The following is a 24,780-nucleotide window of genomic DNA, read 5'->3' on the forward strand; positions in this document are numbered from 1 at the left end:
AAGTGGAGCTTGTAAATTAAAAACCTGCATGCTTCAGGCTTTTAGCATTAAAAGACCCCAAAGTTCTCCTAGTTCATACCATTTGCCATTAACATCGACTCCACTGTCAGCAGGTAAATCTGGTGGTAATATTTGCCTATTAAAAAGTCTATCACTGGCTTCAATTCACCAGCATTATCATTTTCCAGTGTTAGAGAGCAAGTTCAGAGGGTTGCAAATACCTGAGAGTGTTCTGAGCAAGGAAGATAAATGCCCATTTTTAAATCAATGTTTGGTGACAGAGAACTGGAAAGGGCTTAAAATAAAGAAGGAATTAAATCTGTGTGTCCTGGTATAAATGAGTTGCTGTTAATGGGCTTTTCTGATAACACAGAAGAGGCACTTGTGTCCTACCACAGCCCCAGGAGGTAAGAGCTGTGTTCTCATCTTGACTCAGATATTGGTGTGCTGGGTAGCCTGGGGCTTGTTGACATCTCTTACTCCTCTCAGCTGATGGCAGGACCAGGAACCAGAATAAACCAAGTGTATTTGCACAGCAAGGACAGTCATACAAGTGGCCCACCTTTAAAACATAGATCAAACCCCTTTTTTTTGTTTCAGCTTCCTTAAGGCCTACGCTCTTCTCTGGGAGATTGTTTTCACTGTAAATTGTAACCAAATAAGTTCATGACTGTGAACAAATTAGTGACACCATTCTCTCTCATTCTATCATGTGTTTGACAAAAATGGAGAGAACACATGCAACAGCTTTGAAACTGAAAAACTCAGGTCAGCTTGAATGCCTGATAGGAAAACATTTTGAATGTTTGTGCTTTAAATCTTGTATTTTCTGACCTGCTCCATGGGAATACTACATATCCTACAGGAATGTTGTGATGGGTACCCAGAGTATCACTAGGACAGTCAATCATTTTTACTGGGGATAAAGATGGGCCATGTTCTGTTAGGGAACTTTGGAGATCTTAATTATCACGTAAAAACAAAATGCTCTTGAAATGTCAGATGTGTGGCAAGCCTGGCAGTGTGGGCTGATTCCAAGGCACGGGGCAGAACACTTCTGGAGCACTGAAATTATGTTTGGTGCTTTAGGACATATAAAGAGCACAGAATAAAACCCAGATCAGATAAATAAGATCATCTTTCTTATGAAAGAGGAAGTGATATTTAATATTTCTCCCTCAAGGCTTATAAACAGCTGCCACTCAGGCAGAATAGATAATACAAGTTTCAGAATAATCCATGAAATCGGGAATTGGAATATAAACCTTTCCAAGTTTAGTTTTTCCTTCTGGGTACCATGACTGCTCAGTGCCACTGAAAAAGGGGGCTGTTGGCCCCTGCAAGATGTGTTCACAAATCACAGAGGAAGAGCCTGCCTAGAATGGAAAGCAAGAAGGATATGTTAGATAGATAGAGATATGCCAGCGCAAATCTTTAAGGATCAGTTTATGAATATGTTCTGGTGTTATTAAACTCTTCTCAGATATTAATGACATCCCACACTAAAACAGGGTAGATTTTACCCTTGTTGGCAGGGATCAAATTCAGATTCTGAGCAAATTAAGAGGCTTGAAAAACTATTCAGCTCTTTGCTAACTCTTTGCTCTTTGGTTTTTTTCTTAGTAACTCCACAAATTCACTGGAAATTGCCAGAATTACGCAGCTGTGGCAAATATGTGTTCCTCATGTTCCTCCTCAGTAGAGTATGGAACCCTCATATCAGACTAGTATGCCCTTCCTCTTCTCACCTGCTCTCTGCTTACCCTGTTCCTCAGCCTTCCTGGCTGCAGCATTCCTGGAATAAGGAGCAAACCCCACTGGGAGTGCAAGGGCCTCAACACCAGGCAATGGCAGGGATGTGCACAGGGAGCATGACTCCAAACAGTGGAGAACTGTTTTCCAGGGTCTTCTGCAGCTTTTAAGGTTTGGGTGGGATCAAGGAGGCAATAAGACAAATGTTTCAGTGGCCAACCTGCTTGTGTATGGAGAAGCATTATCGCAGGGATGGCTGGCAGCACGGTGACGCTCATGTTATCACTTAGGCATCCGAATTCTGGCTGCAGATTTGTTCACTCTGTCACAGAGAAAGACATAAGCACAGAAAAGCAGAAAACAGCTAATTAACTTTCTCAGTTGGCCAGGGAACCAAACTGATATGTTTCAGAGAGAATCACAGCCTTCAGGCGGAGACCGTGGGTGAGACGGATAAAAAGTGGTGAAGCAAGGTTTTCCATAAGAAAACTAACTTGCCAGTGTACTGTGAAAAGTTGATAATGAGCATTGTCATGGCAGCATTCAGCTGAATCACTTCCCAACAAGCTCTAGAGCAAGCAAGCAGAAAGAGGATGAGCCTCCATTTTCTCTCCTGGGTTTCTTCCTTGGCCAGAAATGGAGAACAGAACTAGAGCACAATGGGAGGGAAATCAGGGAATTCTTCAACTCCCTGCAGCTTTCTCTACAGTAGCCCCTGAATGATTGGATTTTGGCATACGGATGCTAAGAGAGGTTTGAGCTGTTTTTTGCAAACCCTGCATTTATGTAGGAGCTGGAATTCTTGCACATGAGGAATGTCTTTCCTTAAGAGTTTTCCTTTATCACACGATCAAAACCAGCCATTACCCATTCAGCGATCTGAGATCACACATTGAAATTTAGGTGGCCACTCATGGCCTGCTTGGCATGAAGAGTGGATCAATGAAGTCTGCAGAAAATCTGCTCAGTAATATTGGGTTGGTCTTCTCACCAAGGAGATTGCTAGAGACTACAAATTACTTTGTAAATATAGGTCTGTGAACAACTTATAAGCAAGAAGGGAAGTGAATAATTCATCTTTATTCACAGGGAAACATCTAATCCTTTTTTTTGCAAGCTAAGCAAATTAAATCCAGGAGAAATATTTAAGATTAGAGTTGTACTTTACATGGACAGTTCCACAACTTGAACATTTTTTTTTAATTTAATTGTTATAGAAAGTTTGGCCAGGAACTTTTCATTACCTGCAGCTTTGTATTGGCAGCCAGAAAGGAATCCCTGCAGCAAACTTCCAAGATATTCCTAAGAATGTGTTCCTCAGAACATGTTCTATAAATAAAATGAGAACTTTTTATAAATGTGAATTACCAAGACCTGAGCCCTGTAGTGGTATTAAAAAAAAAAAAAAAAAAAAAAAAGAAAATAAAGGAAAATTTAGTAATAGAGAATTTATTAGAGAGAGTTGCTGCTTTCAGCTGACTTCAGTTAATATCCTTTATTATTTCAGAGGCCACTGTCTGTCTAAAGTTCTAATTGTTACAGGCATGGAGCCCAGATCAGAATGAGAGCATGCTAACTCAGTGAGATCCTTTTTGCTGGCTTCAGCCAGATCTGGGACATTGCTATATCACAATTTGCCTTTCCTATCTCATGCATGCTTTCTTCATACTAAAGTTTTCTGGGGCATATTCCTTAGAAATAGAGAGTTTTAGAGACAAAGAGCTCTCTGCTGGGTATATCTGAAACTGCTAAGCCAAGAAATAAAATAACTGGGAATTTTATGCATTGAGTTTGTTGTAAGTGCATGCCAGAAATTGCCATGCTGTTTAAACAAAACACACAACTTGTCCCAGGCCTGAAAGACAGAATTTCTGCAGAGGTCTACATGTTCTGGTTGTTCAAGTAGGATCCCAAACATCTGATTTTGATAAATTAGAAAATATTAAATTTCAAGAATGGAAATCTCTGTCTCTAATGTCTGGTGTTTTAAGCACCTAAAATTACATGTTAGCAGGTCCCATGCTCTTGGGGAGCATGCTGTTATTTGTTACTCTTCTGCTGTGTCCAAATTCCAAGATAAAATTATAAATTCAGTAACTGGCATTTAGAAAAGGCTAAATTTCTTAACTTATTATGCAGGAAGATTATCTCAGGCTGTCATCTTAAAACTGTATTTTTATACAGCTTGAAAATTAAGAGCGTATTAGACTTGATTATATCACATTTGACCAGCACGTTGTCATAGAATCTATTTTAAACATCCAAAAATGTAATTACCACTATTATTATTGTTCATTACCTAGACTAATAGGAGCCCCAAGCTCCTGCCCAGGTTCTAGAGCCAGTACAAAAGGAACTTTCCAGTTAACATTTCCTATACAGCTGAAAACCTGAAAAACCTTTCAAAACTACTTTAAAAGAAGGCAGACCTCATTCTTCAAATTCTTCTCAGAGGGGCTTTTTCTTTGTCTGAAAAGAACAAAGAACCATATTTTAGATTTGCAATCAGACTGAGACTGAAAACAAATGCAGCCATATAACCTGCTGTGAGTAGGAAATGATTTTCTGAACCGTGTTGCAGCAGAAAATAATTTTTGAGCAGATAAAGAGGAACCTCATTAAATAACAGGACTAGAGCAAAGTCTGAATGACCAGGGCTTGCCTGCTTTTCTCTAATTTTATACACTTAGTCTCATCATTAGTCTTAGCAAAACACCTACATCTAGTATGGAATTGTTGTCTTTCAGGCAGCCCAGCTACAAGATTTAGGAATGTGGGCATAAATGTGACAAAATTAAATATTACACACTTCTGTGTTATAGACTGAGAGGCAAACAGACCCAGCATCTGTGAGTAAATGTTGAATGAATGCGTCCTCCTGAGCTGCAGATTTGGTTGGTTGTGGAGGGACTTTCAAATGGATGACAACATCTAAGGGAAAACAGCCAATAACCAGCTTGGTGCTGGCAGAGCACATCCACCTCCTGTGCTGCCGTGACCTGCAGGAGGGTGCACACCTGCCTGTCAGTGCAGTGTAACCAGGAGCAGCCCCTGGGGCCTTCACAGCCCTCCTGTGAACCATCAGTCTAGCCAAGACTGAGAAGCAGGCTCCAGCCATCGCTTCCCATGTCTGAGGGGACAGCTTAACCATACTGTGTGCTGAATTTAAGAGTCCTCTGCTATCAGCCTTCTCCTCGAATGGTTGTTGAGGGAACTTGTTAACGCGTCCTCCTAACCTTCTCTTGGATAACTGAACTCCTGGAGGATGATGTATTTTGTGTTCATATTGTCCTTTTTTTTGGCTTGTTTTTAAAATTTCTTTGCATCTTTTCATCATCCTTTCATTTTTTCATCATCCTAGCATCAGACACCAGTACATGCCAAGGGTGTCTTCAACAGCTCTGCACACAGAGGCGAACCTCAGCCTCCATGACAGTGTGTGCATCCATCTAGTTATTTACCCAAAATCAGTGTTTGATTGCTCTCTCTTTGCTATCAGCTTTTGAGGACCTTCTTTTCCCTTGGCCATCCTCCACAGCATCCCCTGCATTTCAAGTGGGAGTGCCTAAAGAATGGGGAGTTTTCAAGCCCTAACTGATGGCTGAGTGTGAGGCAACATGGCAAATATTAATTGGGACTCTATTCTTGATATGCTAAAAGACAGCAGGGAATAAAGAACAAAGTCATAGCTAGCAAATTGCCTGGAAGAAAAAGATGCTGCCACTGACTACAGCAAGTCACCTACTGTGTTAACAAGCTGGACCTTCATTAATGTTTTTAGGGTTTAGTGCAAATTTCCTCCACATATAAAAATATTTTCAATCATGCAAGGAAGAAGAGGCCAACTTCATCCACTTTTTTTTTTCAGGGCAACAAAAATGCCCACATTTTTGGGAATGCTCACAAAAGAGCTGAAGAGCAGAGACTGGGCAGTATGACCAGAGACAGTCGCTGCCATCCCTTCACCAGGGTCCTGAGACACTCAGCTTCCTCTTTCGAGTAATGATGAAATTCAAACAATCTGAAGTGAAACATCTGTGAGCAGGGAAAGCTGGGGACATGAACAGCTTCTGTCAGAGCAAGATGCACAACCTGCATTATGCAGAAATATGGTGAGGAAAGCATGAGGCTCCTGGAGCAGCAGGGTGATAGTGGTTATGCAGAAAAATCTAGACAGTGTACAGATTAAATTGTGAGAGGTTTTTTCCTTTTTTCTCTTTTTTTTTTCTTTTTTTTTCTTTTTTTTAAAATTTTAATTAACCACCTTGTTTCTAACTACACCATCTGTGGTATCATGTTTGCTCTTTATAAGGTACTTTCAAAAGAAGGATAATTAGGAATTTAGCAACAAGATAGTACTTTTAATATTTCCTGTAATATGTTTCTAAGGACTTATCCATATGTTTTGAGAAGGCTGTATCATAGACAATCAGTGGGAAGCCAGGAACATGACAATAAATGCCTGTGGTAGAAAAGCTAAGAAAGAAAATAATAGTGGTCTCCCCCAGACCTGTTTCCTGCACTCTCTCTAGAGGCAATAGGTGGTAGCATGTTTTCATGTCCAAGTATCTGGTCAATGGAGCAAAAAAGGCGGCTTCCACCATGAGGAAAATGGGTAAAATAGAGGCATATGAACATGAAACAACATCAAAGAAGAGAAGAAACAATTTTCCTCCTAAAAATCAGTTCAGTTTTAGGGTAACAGCAGCTGTAAATGAGAAACAGGTTGTGTGAGCTGCCTAACACACCACATTACATTACATTACTCTGAGGACAACATGATGACCCACTCTAAAAGCTGCAGAGATGAGTCTGAGAGCTGGTACCACAATGACAGGAAAAAAAATCTGCCCTAAATCTAGAAAGAGTTTTTGACAATTATCTATTCAGAAATACTTCAAGCACAACAAGAATAGTGTCCAAAGCACAGTTTGTAAACTGCCATCATTTATTAAAGTGAGGACATTTTGGGACCTGGGAGATATAAAACTGAGCCTCTGGGAAAAAGAAAATACTAAGAAATAAAAGAGTCAGAGAGCACTGCTGTGAAAGATAAACCATTTTAAAAAGTTAAAGATGGAAAAGTCCTGCTAGGTCATGTAAGTCAGTGCCCTTACAAGTGCATGAGAGAGAGACACAACAACAAAAGCGCTCTGGGCTCGAACATCACACACTGGCTGAGGCTGAAGTGACAAATTACAGAGAAAATGGCCAGCCACCTCCAGGGAGGGTCTCTGCTGTGACCTCAGGGGAACCAGAAACACAGGGCTTGCTTAATCTTGGCACCTGCCTGTTACATCTCTCTTGGGAGGAGAAGTATCTTGGAAAGACAATCATAAATATCTCCCTAAAGCTATTCCTTTTTTTGTTGCTGATAAATAAAAGACATGAAAAATTCCAGGTATGAGAGAATACCAGGTCAGTGAGGGAGAAATGGGAGAGAGTTTGGTAATGGATTGGATCCTTCTGGCCGAATTATGTTTCCAATTATTTGTAGGAATAGGTCAGTGACAGCGGTGCAAGCTGCTTTGCTCAGAGGTAACAGAACCCAGAAATGAGCAGCAGCAAATAGAAAAGAAATTGGAGAAAATAGGAGAAAAGAGAAATGACAAGGACAGGAGAAACCTAGCTGAATTTATGCTAACCCAGGTAGTACCAGGGAATAAAAAGGGCTTTCACAAATGTCCTGTAGGGGAAAGGAAAGCCAGCCAGAATGTAGTTTCATTAATGAGTGAGAGGAAGATAAAAATAACAGTATTTCTTCCAGGGCCAAATCACCCCCTATTTTTTTTTTCCAAATAAAACAGGGAAAAAAAGGATGTAACAATTGGAAAATAATGAAAATCCTATCTAAATAGCCAATAGTGTAGAGCAGGTTGCAGGAACAGTTGGAAATTTTGAATATCCACCATACAGATCAGCTGGTCTGGTTGCATTCATCCTCAGGTGATGAGGGAATTAGCCAATTAAGTTACTGAACCGTTGGCAATTATTTTTGAAAGTCATGGAGAACTATGGAAGTCCCAAAGGCTAGGGAAATAAAGCAAATATAGTATTGATTTACACAGAAGGAAGAATGATCTTGGCAATTACTGCCCAGCACTTTTATCTCCAATCTCCAGTAAAATAATCGACCCAGCAGTACAAAAAGAGCTATTAGAAAACTTCAAGAGGGCATTGGAAACATGAGCAACAAGTGATGTGGGATAAAGAAAGAATCCATTCTAGAGGGAGTTATCGATGTTTTATACATAGAAGACTAGAATCAAAAGGTAAGGGATAAAAGTAATTAAATCGGAACAGAAGCCTCCCTTCAGCACCACTTAAGCACATGCTTAAATCTTTCCAAGTCAGTTTTGAGCAAGCATTGCATGAAAGGACAGGCTTGTTTGCATTCACAAAGTTCACCAATGAACATAAACAATTCGCTTAAAAAAGACCTACAGGAGGAGCAGCAGCAGAAGGGAGAGTGATAAGGAGCCATGCACAAAACTGCAGCAGAGAGACTGATGAGGTAGCAGGAGCAAGATGTTCACAGGGTTCCTTCAAGTTCTACTCTGAGTAATACCTTCATTTGAAATGCAAAAGATGTTGCAAAGTGCACACTCAGGAACTGAGGGGAAAGGGCAAAAATACAGCCATACATATGTAGCTAGAGAATTACAAGTGAGAAGTAACAAAAGGAAATCCAATGTAAAACGAAACCTGCACAAACCCCTACTAACACAATACAAAGCAAGATGTTTCAAGAAGGAGAAGCCCAAAACAAGCAATGTCAGGCACTCAGGAAGAATAAAATTGGGCAGCAAATTTTTCACTTTTTGAAATTATGGATAAAGCCTGTAGATCATAGTGAAGAGGAATGATGGACTTTCTCACCTGCTCCATGCTGGGGAAGGGGAACTCACAGAGAGAACCCTCATTAAATATGTAATTAGAAAAACTGTAGAGGGTCCAAAGGAAAAAAGGCAAAAATGAAAAAGGTGTCAAGGTACAGTGTTTGAGGAGAGACTATGACATTAAAGTTTCATCATACAGCTTTGCTGTCTTACAAGACTTCAATCGTGCCATCCACTGCATGTCCTATCCAGAGAAAATTGCAGAATGGTGTCTGAGAGCTGCTCACATACAATCACTTTTTTCTGATGTCTGTAGCTCCATTTCTGGCACACATACAAAAATTAAGAATTTACTGCAAACCAAATACCTCCACAAAAAATGGAAAGGTAAAGAGTGAGATTTTGTTATGCTTCTTGCAAAAGCAAAATCAGATACCATAGCTTAGAGAAAAGGGGAGTGACACAGATTTAAGGCATGCATTCCTGCTTCTAGACCCAAATGACTCCAAAATTTTATAAACATAAGACAAAATTACCTTTGAGATTGCCCTGTGGACTAATATAATCTCTACAGCATTACCTGAGATAGATGTTAACAGCACATCAGATGTATACCTGGTATGAGGGTTCAGGGTTGGGGGTCCCTCAAGAATACTTAGCTCCAGTTCTGCAATGATTTTCTAACTTTACTTTTTCTAACTGATGGTAACAGATTTTTTTCTCCTTATATTATTTCCTTTATTTTTTGCCATCCCTCGTTCAGATCATCGCAATTATTTATCATTACTCCTTGCTATTTTTAATGCTTAATATCTGTTTGAAGAATGCATACTCAAGCCTTGAAAAAGAGCCACATAGTAATTCTGCCAATTCATTGCAGAAAATTATAGGTAGACAATGGTGAGAAAATAATGTCAGAATAACATAGAAATGAGGGAACATACATGGCTGGAAAAATCTGATATATTAAATACTGATATAACTGCTTGGCAGAAGGTCATGTAGGTGGTCAGCTATCATTCCTAAACCCCTGATTTAAATCAGGCAGGCCAGAGTTGACAAAAAACTTAATAACCATTAATGATCTCATGCTGTCAGCTCAGGTCTGATTATTAGCAGGTAACTGTCCAAAAGAGGTGTGGGCTCACATACACACACAGAGCAGCAGGCTGCCTGATTACCTGCTGCTAAACAGGTCAAGACGAGTATGAAATATCTTTTTGATGGCATCAAAACATCAGCTCAGAATTCAGGACTGAGCTGTGCCTGGATGATGTTGAGAAAGAGCACTCTAGCTGCATTTGCTCGCTGGCATTTCCCTTTGGAAGAGGATTTACCAGGGAGGCTACAAAAGACTCAAAAGCACGTCCTTTTGCCTGCTGCTGCATGGCTGTATCCTGACATGGGGGTGGAAAAGCAGCTGTGCTTCTTCAGGGTCCCCTGTTTTTATCACAACTCCCAGCCCCATTTTAGTCTCCCAGTAATGTTATCAATCCCCCAGCTTTTCTAGGTATAACTAAAACCACCATAGCCAGGCACAGTTATGGCTGCTGTAGGATTTTGTTTCCAAGATCTTATTTTCATTTTTGCAGAAATATCTGTATCTGGAGCCAAAACTTCCCAAGACTGCTCTACGCCTGAGGGAAAATTTTGTTTTGTCTTTTTGAAGGCTTGATCAAATGCTGTACAGCCAGGGGTTTAGAACAAGGAGACAAAAGAAAAAGAATGTGGCTTTTTTTTAATAGCAAAAATAGTTGTGACTTTATTTGAGCTTTCTTTATAGTTTCAGCCACAAAGAGATCAACTGCAAAAATGTTTGACAGGATGGTAGCTTTTACAGAAGACATTATGAGGTTTTGAAAGTCATATTTAGTGACGCAGGGAATTTTGTGCACACGCTCTCTTCTCTCAGCTCCAGCACCTCTAATAATACAATTTCCAAACAACATTCTCTGAGACGGCTGCTTGCTGTCTCATCTTTCTGATTTTGCCTTTTTTTTTTTTTAATTTTGAAATGCTTCATTTTAGATTCAGAAAGCTGATGTGAGTTAAAGAAATGCTCGCATAAAGTATCTGCATTCAAAACAAAGGGGTGAGAATGGGAAGAAATACAAAAACACCATCTCACAAAATAATATATTCAAATCCTTTAACAATATTAAGGTAGCACTATCCCTGGGGGTTACCTGTTTACTTTTGACACTTTTTTGGCTTAATCTCCACCTAGATGAAACACTAACTTGTGACCAGTTATAGTTCCAGCCTCTTAGGAAAAAAAATAATCAGGCAATGGTTAATAAAAGCAAGCAATATGTTATTTTCCATCAACTCAGCTGAAGAATTTCTTCAACCAAAATGCCTGACACAGCAGCTATCACATTTCTGAGGACTCTCTAAAGATTTACAGCAATTTATTCTCAAAAAAATTAGAATCAAATCTGATTTTAGGAGCAAAGAGATGGGGGAATTATTGCCTGGAGGATTAAAAGAAAAAAAACTCACTGAAAGTCTGGGTAATAAAGTCAGAGTCTTTCAGCTTTGGCCGTTCAAGGGTGGCATTTTTCAAATATACATGTATTAAAATATATAAATATTTCTACTGGTCTATGAAGTATTACTGACTCTGCCACAGTCTCAGCCATTCCTGAGGAAGCAGTCTCAGGTGCCAGTGACAGGCTTCAGCAGCCACACAAGGAAGCCTTCCAACTCATCAAGGTGAATTAGAAGCCTAGCAGCACTGTGTTTAATATCCTCCTTGGAAAGGTACAATTCTGTTAGCAATATAGCACTCAGGAACCCCTTCAGAGTCCTAGGCTGGAAATCCCTAGGCCATCCTATTTCTTCATGCCTTTCTGGGCTGGCTGCTCCCTTCCCTCAGACGTCCTGAGGCAAGAATGCCTGCTCCCCAAAATAGCTCAGAGCTGACATCTTTACCTGCAATGCTTGCTCAGCCCCGCAGTCTCTGATGCACAAACGAACCAGCAGTGCTGAAATGAAAGATAAGAATTTTTTAATTGCAGTCGATGAACTACTAGGATTGTGAATCCTTTTTACATCTTCAGCAATTTTTTATTAGCATTGCTTTGAGGAACATTTAAAAAAAAAAAAAAGTAGTTCATGGATTCTTTTGGGCTTCACTCTGATTTTGGGGTTGAGCTAAATGTTAAAACACAAAGGACTAAAAATATTTCCTACGAGATTTTCTTTAAATTTAGAATGGTGAGTAACAATGCAATTTCACTCCTCTTTAGTTGGGACTGGTCAGGCTACATGCAATTATTTTGTCCAGCTTTGTGTCCCCAGACACAAGGATGTTGACCAACAGAGTGAACTAAGCAGAGGGCCACCAAGATCCTTCGTGCTATGTGATATAAGGCTGAGGAAACAATGCTCTGGCAATCTAGAGGAAAAAAAACCCAAAACAATCTACTAGCAGCCTGCCAGTACTTACTGGTTATTGAGGTTAATGAGAAGATGGGAGCAGGCTCTTCACTGAGATATGTGATCATAGAACAGGACTGTGGCCACGAAATAAATAAAGGGGTGCCCAGACAGGATGTAAGGAGAAACTTTTCCCCAATAAGACAGTCAGATTTTGGTGCAGATTATCCAAAAAGGTTGTGCAGGCTTTATCCTTGAAGGTTTCCAATGCCTGACTGGGTAAACTCAGAGAAGCCAGCTCTGGCTACAGCAGGCTCTGCTTGGAGGTGGGATCTCCCTAAAGCCCTTCCCTCCAGACTATGTGCTCCTGCAGCTCTCCTGGGCACTGCACACTACAAACTGACCTGCATTGTGGCCACAGCCTGTGCTGACCATATACAGTGATTGTCTTGGTGGAACTCAGGGGCTGGGGGAAGGCCTTGAAGGCTTCCCTCCTCTTTTACTGCAAATCTGGGGGTTTCAAGAAACATTGTCTTCAAGCTCTGGAGCATTACTGTAGCCCGTAGTGTTAATGACCTAGTGTACTGGCACTGTATTCAAGCCAATCCTTTAGACATCCTGGATGAGTCTGAATTATCTTAGTCCTCATTCTGTTTCATAAAGCAGAAATATCCACAGAAAGAAGCAGGAAACTTTCAGGGAGATTTTAATCCAGTGCTTTGCTGCAGAAGGCTGCTTTGTCCTGCTTTCCATTTGCACAGCTCCTGGAGGCAGTGTGCCATAGGGATATGCAGCTGGGGCTGTAGCTGGGGCTCACAAATACAGCTATTTACCTAACTATTTGTTGATGTGCTTTATTTCTCTGTTTGGAACCACTGCCCATTTAAGAATACTGTTATTAACGGCTCATGCAATTGCAGTGATCCAGTTCTGCAAAAGGTGCTTCTCAACACTGTATTGAAATGTCTAATGATTTGCACAAAACCATTTTTGTGGTTACTGAGCAGGCACACACAGCCCCACAAGTGTCAGAAACAGCATGCTGAGAAGCCAGAGTTATCCCCTCACTTGACTTGTTCCTCTTGTGCCTACTTTCTGAAAGTAAGGGGACACACCAGAGACTTTTCTGTCTAAATTGGGAAAGTTATTTTCAGCATGACTAGTCTCTGCCACACAAGGCAGTGGAGGTGGAGGTGTTCAGGGCTTAGGGACTGAGCTCTTCCATATTCCCACTGCTGGATGGGACTCAAATGTTTTATCATTCTGGCCTCCTTATCCATCCAAGCAACAGTTTCTCCACATAGCAACACACAACCCTCTGCTAGAAAATTAATATATGTCCCAGAGCTGTGGAGACAGTCCTGAGGACTTCAAAAATTGCCCCAGATTGTAGGCAGATTCATGCACATAACAACATGTTTTAAACAGGCACTGTCCCCATCCAAGCTCATGCTCCTGTTTTATCTGTGCATGCAGCCACAGGCTGCCTGCCCAGACAGCTGAGGACAGTGATCTGGGAAGTACACTGGGCTCCTCCAACCAAACCATTCTCAAGGAATGGTGGTGACAGCAAGGGAGACTCCAGTGCCAGCTCTGGCCCAAATTCATGGCTTTTCCTGCTGCAGCTTTCTCTCTGCCAGAACCCGGTGCAGGGCTTGGTTTGGGTTACCTTACTGCAAAGTTTCAGAGCAAAAGGAACTATGACATTGTTTAATGCAATGTCTCATGTATCAAAATTGCACCTCTTGTACAAAATAGAGAGTAGACCTGGATTTGATTAAAGACACCTGCTAGACAGGCATTTGTGGCACAGGAACTTCTGCCTGGAGTGCAGACTTTGGCACCAGGAGCTGCACTGCTGTTTGCCCGGGACATAGAGCCATCTGCAGTGTCTGAAGGAGGGAATAATAGCAGCCTTTTCTTTCCCTCTGCTGGCAGAAAGGAGAGGAGCACTGTAGCTTTGTGCTCATCCTGAGCCTTCAGAACTGGGTGCCTCATACTTCCTTCAGTAAGGGAATGTAACTAAAAACAACCATACAGATTTTTCTTTTTTTTCCCATTATTGAAATTTACCTCTTTTATGAGACTCTGTGCAATTTTTTTAGATTAGAACAAGTGTTTGCAACCTGGTTATATGCTCTTGACAACAGTGTTTTATAATGAATAGACTTGACAGCCCTCTAACTATTGATTCTCACATTAAAAGAAATAGATTGAGATTTCCAGCAGAATAATTATACACATGTAAAATCAGTGATTAATGAGCTTTTTTCTAGGAGAGGTAAAACCATTGAATCATAACATGTAACTTTCATATCAAGGGCAACAATCACAGTGTCAGGAATTTGTAGCCATGCATTAAAAAAGAAAAGAAGCCCAAAATGTGTACTCTTTTTACAGTCCATGCATGCTATCAATTCCTCTGAAGAAGCATGGGATGTATGTCAGGGGGAATTTATGCTGCACAGCTTCACATTAATTTTTATCCTGATATCATCTCTGCATTGTGAGACTTCCAGTTGATCCAGTGGCCCCCAGAAAAATCAGCCTCCTCACATAAAATAATTATTCACCTTTGCATACTTCCTCTCCCAACCTTGAAACACATTCTTGTAAAGATCAAAAAGGAAACTTTGGCTGGCTAGGAGTTTTGTTGTTTGCAGTCTGGGCCCTTAAACCTGTTGATGACAAAGGACAGAGGATGGGGAGACTGAGAGCCTGCCCCCACATACCAAAACCCATCATGTACTTCTGCCACTTCTCATTTGCTGCAGATAGGAAGACAAAATATGGAAACAGTGCAGGAAAGGTCATTCTCAAGTTATTTCAAACCCAGACGAAGCTCTGATCTGCCAGATATCTTACAAGCAAGTCGAGGTTTTTCATGAAATTCCGTATCAATTTCCACACCAAAGAGGTTCAGATAAGCTTACACCTCTGCTTGAACCTCCAAACCTTTTGAAGTTTGCCATCACTGCCGTTTTTCTCCTATGCTGCTGTTTTCTCTCACTCTGGCTTAGTTCTTACAGAACTACCCAGCCCTGATAACCATGAAGAAAATGATAGGAAAGAGGACTTAAAAATAGAAGCAAAAGTAGTGTTTTCAGAAATTACAGGCTGGCACATGGAAAATTATGGCCAGTGATCCTGAGAAATCCTAACACAGAGTATCTGGTAACTGTGACTTTGAGCACATGCCAGTAAACCTAACACAGACATTTTCTTGTGTTATTTTATACCTCTGCTCATGCTCACCTGTCGTGCTCAACCATTTAATCTGAGATGACAGAAGGAAGACCTACATGCAGAAAGATATGGGCTTGGCAGTCAGGAGATGGCTGGCCCTGTTACCTGCTGCCCCGGGCAGGTCACCCTCACCTCTTACTGTCCTGACTATACACAGAGGAGTCAGAAGATCTCTCTCCTTCCTAGGTTATGGTGAGACTTCACTCATCTTGCCCCAAAGACAATCTTCCAGTGAACTGCTAGCATGTTTGACTTATATAAAGGTGGGCCAAATTTTGGTGCTCTAATTCATCTTGGAACAGGTGAAATCCATTTTACCCCCTAAAAAGCTGGGATCTGTAAACAAGTCGAATCAACACCTTCTTCTTTGGGACTGTAGATGGCAGAGAAATATGAGAGGGCATACGTGAAATTTTGAATAATGAAAATAAACTAGGAAATTGAACTGTTGCCTGCAATCCAAAGGCACAATTCCCTACAGTGCCTTTTCCTGGGGCCAGGAGCACAATGGCTATTTGTTATGAGCAGAGGTGTAGTGCTGCCATGGTAATTGAAACAGACTGCTCCCTCTGGCATACACCAAGCAGCAGTGGTTTACTGTGAGGGAGGGCTAGACAAGTAAGAGAATGGAAGACAGAACATGTTAAAATATGGGTAAAAGTGCCCATGAATAGCTAAAAGCACAACCTCATTGTGTTCAGCACCACACCAAGCGCAGCAATACTAGAGGTGGCAGATCAGCAGTGCCTATTTACCTGCAGCTTTTCTTCCAGGAGAGCAGTGCTTGCTTTTCACTCTCGGAGTTCTCCCTCAGGCCGACAGGTTGGCAATTGCTGCTTGATCACTGGAATATTTTATGTAACAGGAATCTCCTGCAGGGATATGGCAATGCAGTCCTGGTTTCTCCAGCTATTTCTCCCTTGGTTTCTCCAGCTGTTCCATGCCCAGCTATATCTTTGAGCATTGTAAAGTGTTAGCTGTTGATCATGACGAAAACATCTATGGCTGGAAGAAAAGAGAGAGATTTGCTTCACTTCTCCATGGTCAGGACAAAATGGACAGTATTTTGTTGGTAATAGGGTTTTGTTCTGTTTTATGTTCTTCTAATGTACTCTCTAGACTTATTCTCTGTAATTCCTCACTTTGTAGAAAAAGACCTGTGGGTTTCCTTCAGCTCTCTGCCAGTATCTACATAAAAACATGTGGACAGAGCACCAAAATAAGTACTCTTGACCCTTTATTTTATTGTTAGTAATTGGGAGCATTGTTAGAATCTGCTCAGAATCACAACGACAGTCACAATGTGCTGGATATTGGTGGGCAAGATTCAAGAGCACAGTTCCAGCCCTGGGTGAGCATGGTCTGGGATACTGCAACAGCCCATGGAGAGACTCAGGTCTGGGCTTTGATGTTTGGTCCTACTCCCTGACTCCTACTCACTGAAGCCTAGAATCAAATGTAAACCTCGTGTCTCAAATTATCCCTCTTAAAAATAATATTTCTAGTGATGTTTGGACCAAAGAAACAGCAGTGAATAGCTACAATTCTGAATGCTTTTTCTTAATACACACAATATTTCGTGAGATCTCAGAAGGGAACTTGGATGCTAAACTCCCATTTCCTTAACAAAGGCTGTTGCAGGAATGCATTGGTGGAGTGACAATGAAAGCCAGCAGTTGCTTTCATCATTTTGTCTTCGAGAGCAGCAATGATAAAGCTCTGGCCTCCTGTTCCATGGTGTTTCCAAATGAACAGCACTTCTTTTGCAGCCACTAAGCTGAGAATTTGCTGTGTCCTGCTGTTCTGGAAGCTCACCAAGAGATTGAGAACCACTCTGGATTTTTTTCTCCCGTCATACCTTTACTAGAAATAAAAGTTTTAAGAGCCAGATTCTGGAGAAGAAGCTTCCTTGCCACCATTCCACCTGTTAGTCATGAGCAAGTCCACTTCTTCTGTAACAGAATCATGGCATCTGTGATGATAAGATGAACAGGAAGTAGCAAAAGATATTTTAATTACCAAAGATAGAACACATTTGGAGGAGAGATCTAAAATCTACAGATCTCAGTGGAAGCCTTTTTCCATTGAACTAGGCAGGCTTTTGATCAGATCCCCAGTTAAGGAAAATGGTGTTGCTGCTATTTAGCTCTTTTTCACCATAGGCTGATCAACCTCTGCCTTTGTTGCTCATCTCAGAGTTGGCCCTCTGACCAGCCTGGACAGAAACACTGGCTCCTTGGCTTGGCTGGTTGTTCTGCCTTTTACTTCACCTCTCCATTTTCCCTGCTTCTTTTCCTGGTTGCTAAATGCTCTTTTTGCTGACTCCCAGGAGGAGAGACAAAGTTTTACAGAAGAGCAGTGAAGCTGAAATGGCTGCTACTGAGAAAGAAATCCCTGGGTCTTCACAGCCCTGCAGAGCTGCTGAAAAGTACAATAAAGATGAGAATGGTGAAGAATGTATAAGAATGGAAATTGCTTCAAAGGGCCCACAAGATTGATATTGCTCATGGACCATAAGACACCACCTCTCTAAGTGGCAGGGACAGTTTCTCCACTCTCTAAGAGATCCTTATCCTCCTCAGGACATCTGCAGGAGACCATTTCTGTAAATTGCAGTTCGAAAGTCTGTCACCTGATGTGGCTCCTGGGGGAAAAGCAGAATCACTTCAATGCAATCTCAGCATGAAAAAGTTAAAAAAGTGTATGTCACTGAGAAACCAATTGTACCTGCAGAGAAAAAAAGGTCACACATGAATGCATGAAAACTGGACATGCTGCATAAACTGTTGATTGAAATCTCCTTTTCACTCACATGTGAACACACTGAGCATAAACAGGATCAGGACACAAAGAGAAATAAGATTTACAATTTTTCAGATTAATGAACTTGGCTGCATTTTCTTTCATTTACTTTTCCCATGATACACTGGCTACTTAGATGTTAGGTGGACTGGACGTACTTTCTCCTTCCACTGGTAATTAAAATACTGACATCAATATTATGTACAGGAGAAATAAAATAATTGGGACTACTGGTTTCTTCTTTCATGATGTGAAATTCTGGAAGAATTTGACGGCCTTGCCTCTGAATTCCAAAGCAGATGTTACTTGTTGCCAGCAGTTGGATCAGTCTGTGGTGTAAATGATTGTGAGCACAGTGACAGTGCCGTTGATTTCATTACAGCAGCTCCTATAACACTGTGTCATGTGCTTTATGATCTTACAAATAACAATTGCATAAGCACAGCCTGCAGTGCCAGCGGTTATATCTCCAGGACAAAGAGAGATGCATGTGGACTTAATGAAGAGAAAGTGAAGCATTCGTTAAGACTGTAAATGAAATAGGAAATTATTTCATCTAGAGGAGTATATTGGGTGCCATTGCTTTGTTATCTGATTTCCTGTTGCACTAGTAGAGACAGTGTGTTTTAATTAAGGTTTTAAAAAGACTTCATTGAGAAAGGATTTATGGAACCAGATTCTGTTATTGCGGTTCTATCAAAACCAAAGGGCTGTGTGGAATTGCCTAAAATTTTCCAGAATTTCCTTTTAAAGGCAAGCTGGGGAAAAACTATGATTAAAATATGCAGACATAGCCTTTCCATACAGTCATATGACACTTCCGTCATCCTGATTTGAAATAATTTTTTGTCTTAACATTTTAACAAATTTCATGTTGTATAACATAGTAGATTGCACATCGTCATAAGCATATTCATAGCACTCCAATTTGCCCTTTGTATGTTTTGCACATTATTCAGTGCAATATAATGCAAAAGTAGAAGTCAAATCCGTAAGGAAACAGATCTAACTGCTTTAAAAGCACTTGTTTCTGTGGATAATTGAAACATCTTTCAACATAGTTCTTATTCATGGGAGTGATGCTCTCCAGCAAGTCAGATGTTCATCTTCCTTCATAACTTAGATTCAAATCAGATAAAAAATGAAGAATGGGAAGTCAGGAAAGCCATTGAAGAAGACAGGAAAGATAGAAAAGCATTTTTACCTTGACACTAACAAAGCTAGAAAGGCACAAAAAAGGTTACTGGAGAGACAGTGTGCACATGAATACATGCACACACAGACCCACCCATGCAATATGGTATAATCCTTGCTCAGCCTCCATATATTCTATCCCTGGCCTTATTTTGGCAATTGATGAAATGACACAAGCTGAAAGGAAGTGCTTTTTATCCAAAGGTAGCAATTGCAATACACAGGATATGAAGGAAGCATCATCACCTGGTGGAAACCAACCTCAGAAAGACAAAGCTCACAAAGTCTGTGATGTCCCTTTTAATCACATGAGAGCTGAATGCCTAAATGTGTTTGAAGATTCGCCCCTAAACAACAGCTCCAAGGACCCAAAAAACATATAGCTGAGGGGTGTACATAAGCCAGATATTTTTAAAGTCCTAATTGAATGCTTTAGCCACAAAAATCAGTTTCCTCCCCGCCTGCATGAGACTGCTGCTCATGTGGCATTCACTGCCTTATGTTCTCCCGCGATAACGGGTTGTAACCGTATGTGCAGTAGTCTAAGCTGCTCTCAAGTAACAAAATTATCAAAATCCAAATAATGTTCAGTACCACAGCTTGCTTCAGTAGTCATAACTGTAGAAACAAAAGAAATCCTCTTTCATTCCTCATTAAATGCTTTGATGGTGTTAGAAGGAATGTCCCGAATTTCCTTATTTATTATGTTACATTAATAAAGCAAAGAATTCTAGGGAACTGAAAAGCTTTGAAGAAATGCCTTTTGATCCCAAACTGGAAAAGATTATCAGGAGTAAGCCTAAACTCTTAAAAAAAAAAAAAAAAGTAATTTAAAATGACCAGAGCAGAGTCAACGTCCACTGTTATGGGCTGCATCATTCATACAGAACAAGACACCTGCTGAATAACCCAGAGCTGTTAAGGACCAGATTTTGCTCAGAGTAAGGTCTTTATCAGAACTGGCAGCAGAGAAATGTGCAAATGCCTGAAAAGCACATAGAGATTGTGCCACGATACCAACAGTCTCTGGAATATTTCTCCTTCTAAGGTACGTGCCATTTCATTTGAAGGTCAGGCCACTTTCACTTAACAGCAAAAGCTGTAGCTCCTGGAACAGAAGAATTAATTAAGATCCAAATGAGAGGTGAGTTTTTATTAATCACCCTGAAACTTCTAACTTTTCCCAAACCATGATACTGGTATGTGAAAAGGTTGTTAGCCATTTCTAAAGTCAAAATTGCTTAAATTGCCTTCACATTGGCATTAACAAGACCCTCCTAAAGTCTCTTTTTACTAAAGCACACTGCTCTTTCTCTTTGAATTAGTGCCAAGGGTGCATGGAGTCCTGCCCAGACAAATTAAACAGGGAAAGCAGGAAAGCCTTGGCCCCTCAAAATCAATTGAAACACCTGCACAGGCATCTGTGTGTTCAGGATGGTCTTTTGCTCAAGAAGGCTACAGCTGAAAGCTATATTTATCCTCTGTCAAACATGATGGAAAAAATAGAGCCTTTCCCAAGGCAAATATTTTGCCCTTAAAGACATATATACATAGCTGAGTCTCCCCTGGGTCTGAGTGCAGTAGCTCAGATGCAAAGCTCCTTCTTAGGCACCATGTCACCCAGTTTTATTTTGTGTTTGAAAATCTCAGCGTTCTAAAGGAAGAAATGCTATTGCTGCCGCACCTGTACAGGTGAGCACCTCACACTTGGTACTTAGAGCGCTGTGGGAAGGCTTCTGTCTCTGGGAAGTTCCTGTCCTTATGATGGCTCTGGCCCTTGTCCCTGACCTGCCTGAGAGGAAGAGTCTCCTCTGGACACAATCCCATCACTGCTGCAGTTAAACTTTGATGTCAAATGGAACAAGTTGTCTTAGGAGGGAAAACATTTCTATTTCAGGGGGTGGAGTCAAGCTGCAACAGAGGGAAGACACCAAGTGATACAAAAGTACTCTAGGCATAGGAGCAATGCGGTGACCATCAGGGGGGATACTGCAGCTTATCCCTGTTCTCCAGTGAGTCATGCTGCCATTTTCAGCTGTGTGGGAATAGGGTACAGCATTATTCAGAGGAGTTTCTACTCACATCAGTGATGGAAAGATGGGAGAAAAATTATTTTAGCTTCTAGAAAAGTTCCAATTAAAATTAGATTTTAAAGTAATGCTGAGTTATTAATTAACCAAATATTTGTGTAGATAGTAAAAATGCAATCTCATTTCATGCAACCAAATGGAAGCAAGGAAGCAAGACAAAACCGTAGAAACCTTCATGTGCTTTTGTCAGATGCTGATGACCACCATGCAGGAAGCACTTTCTTTCACTGTCACCCTCCCACTGCCTGCTAACCCTCCACAGTGCCCAGCAAGTAAAGTGCCACACCACAAGTTTTCTTTCTTCTTCCTCTATGTATGTATGTATGTATGTATGTATGTATGTATGTATCTATCTATCTATCTATCTATCTATCTATCTATCTATCATGTATATGTGTATATATATATACACATATACATGCATATATATGTATACATATATATACACATATACATGCCTACATACACACTTTTTTTTTTTTTTTTTTTTTACCATGCAACTCCCTCCTCAGTGGAACATAGCCTAGCAGTGCTATGACTGGAGACTGGAGAGTCCTTGGGAATGCTCCTTACCAGCATGGCTGGTGGCACATCCAGTCTCACCCTACTGTGGATGACTTCTCCACCTCTGTGAGGGACAAGCTTGAAGGAGGTTTTCCAGTGCAAAGAAGGAAGTGAGCAGGGACATCTCTCCCAAAAACCACCCCATGCTTCAAAGCAGAACCGAGAGCCTAGTGGACAGATGTGCAGAGGATGGCTTGAGTAAAGTCATTTAATAATTGAAAAATACTTTTCAGAGCCTTTCCAGAAAAAAACCACCTTTGACTGCTTGAGGAATTACAACTAGAAAAATGAAATATGAAATCTTTCCAGAGACTTGATATGTTAAAAAAACCCCACCTTTTCTCCATCAATTTTTACTGACAGCAAAAACACCTGTGAGTGGCTTTAGGGCAGAAACTTTCCTTGAAACATTCTAGGATGTTCTTGGACATTGAGACTGAAAATGTAATTTAATAGTCACATAAGAAAATGATCTGGAAAGTTGAGATCATCCAATCAGAAAATAAACAGAGGTTATATGTCTTATGATTGCAAATAAAATTCAAGAAAATTTGAATTTCAAATGCATCCCATGACTTGTTTTTGAACACCCACTGATAGTTTGAGACTCTCTTACATATTATTTTTCTTATATGTACAAATAGCAATGAAAACAACAAATGTCAAAATAGAAATTATTTCAAGCACCTGTGAGTCACAGATAATATTCTTCTTTTTGCAAGAAGCAGTCCAAGAATATCTACATCCTATGGTACTATGAAACTCCCTTTCAAATTCTCCATTATAATAACACATTCTGTTAAATTTAATATTTTTTCCTGATCAGATAATTCACAAAAATTATTAGTAAAATATTTCCAACAACAACTAAATTAACTACGATGTGTTAATAGACAGACTGGTAAAGAGAAAACAGAAGAGAAATTAATTGAATAAATTATTCATTACAATTTATTCAGTCAGCTTTGATTTAAATGCTTGTTAATCCTTTGAGGGTTAATGTAGTACAATGTTACAGTAGCTCTGGTCAGGAATTCCAATAGATGAAGTGTGTTATTTTTTTTTCTGAAAAGCAACACTCAGATTTTCCATGAAATGCTAAAGCTGAATAAAAAATTATTTTTGGGCTCTCAGAACATATTATTTCAGCAGCAGTTTTCTCCAGCAAGAAAATAATAATTTGTTTCAATAATGTCAAAACATTACAGTATAAAGTACTAATATAAAACAATAAAATAATGCAGTATCATAAAACCCAGAAGTATAATAAATGTGCCAGATTTTCTCCAATAAAATAATTTACCAAAAGTGATAGCTGTTCTGTGAAAGATTTGAGCAGACTAAACTCTCTCCTGACCTTTCTGCCCTGTGCCAAAAGTTCATTCTTGCTCTCCATGTCCATACTGTATGGAAAGAAACCCCTATTCAACACAAACCATAATTCATTAATTATAATTTCTAATTTTAACTATGAAGCTTTATCAAGATAATTCCTCACAGGCACAGTGTTCAGCATCTTAGAATGTGGTGTTGGCTTGGCTGGATAGGCATAGCAACAGTCAAATATCTTATTTCTGCAAGGGCGGCCTCACATCTTGACACGGAGCTCTTAGCTTTGGGTCCATTACTATGGCACCACCTCATAGCAAAAAATCAAGTGTTCAAGAAAAAATAAAGATTCACATTACACAGATTTAAATACAGATCACACATTTTAAAGACCAAAACCAGTGTCAGAAGGAGCACAGACCCAAGTTTACACATCCACCTGGGCTTTTAATAAGCCACAACAGGGCTCACACTCTCTGTGTTTCCTGCTGTTAACAAGCTGTCTGAACACCTGTAAAGCCTCCCGGCAAGGATTCAGCTCCTAAGCACAGTGACCTTTCCTGAGGATGCTCCTGATGTGGAAATACACGGTGCCTGTGCACATAAACCTTTCCTTGGATGCAGTCGATCAAACCTCCTGTCTAACTTTCTCCAGCCTATAACTTGAGCAAGACATAAGTTTTAACTCTCCTTCCAGAGGCTTATTGACTGCCCTCACCTAAAAATGAGCAATGGTCTCTCCTCTGAGGTCTGCGTATGTGGAATCACCTCCTCTCAAAATGACAAAGGGCTGAACTAACTGCAGGCACAGCAGTGGCTTGCCAGGAGGTTAAACACTGCCCCTGACCCGTGGAAGCCCAGCTCAGCTCCTTCAAACCTGCACATCCACCAGACATGGAGAAATGAGGCTTGCAGGAGTCCCTAAAGGGCAGGAAAGGGTGATGTCCACAGCGTGATGGATGCTGAGCATAGTATGGGCAAACACCTGGAGTGGATGTGTGACACAGCTCCAGCTGGGAGGCTGCAGGGGACTCAGCAGGAAATTGTTCCATCCCCTCCAGAAGAAGAACAAGGCCTCTCAGCTACCTGAAACCTATGGAGAGGGCTAGCAGACAAATCTCAGGGGCAGCCATGATTTCTCTACAAAGCTGTACAGGCTGGAAAACAACACTGCCTTTCAAAGAAAATGACACTTCCCTCTCCTCCTCCCCTCCTGGGCCTGCTCATGGGGTCCAGCGAGGATGGTGCAGGATGGCAATAAAAGATGGATAGCATGGGCAAGCTCTCTCGTGCGTGCACAACCTGGCACCAGCTGGGACTGTGGCACCAAGAGCTCCCTGCCAGGCTGAGATCAGGGTGGAGGCAGTGCCCAGTCCCCAGCACAGACAGACGGGCAGAGGTGCTTAAGCTCTTGTGTGTGCACAGTGTATAATTAGGGATAACAAAGTCTGGTGTTTGAAGGCTCGCTCATGCTGTTCAGTTAATTATGATAGGTAATTTATATCTTTTATTGTTCTGTGAACTCGAAACTTCTATTTCAGTGAGACTGGAGCGACAGCTGATGTAAAATGTACTCTTGTAAA

At 40.7% G+C, this 24,780-nt stretch overlaps 1 long non-coding RNA gene across 1 annotated transcript; it reads right to left on the reverse strand.

Moving 5' to 3' along the window:
* Positions 1–1,939: 1,939 nt before the first annotated feature.
* Positions 1,940–16,212, reverse strand: LOC135288907 (uncharacterized). The gene is made up of 5 exons (XR_010351750.1): positions 15,974–16,212; positions 11,526–11,578; positions 4,182–4,221; positions 2,997–3,081; positions 1,940–2,074 (listed from the first exon to the last, which is right to left on the reverse strand). It is a non-coding gene; the product is annotated as an uncharacterized LOC135288907 (long non-coding RNA).
* Positions 16,213–24,780: the final 8,568 nt, after the last annotated feature.

The sequence above is a fragment of the Passer domesticus genome, chromosome 1 (assembly GCF_036417665.1).
Source record: "Passer domesticus isolate bPasDom1 chromosome 1, bPasDom1.hap1, whole genome shotgun sequence".
In the NCBI taxonomy this organism is placed as follows: Eukaryota; Metazoa; Chordata; class Aves; order Passeriformes; family Passeridae; genus Passer; species Passer domesticus.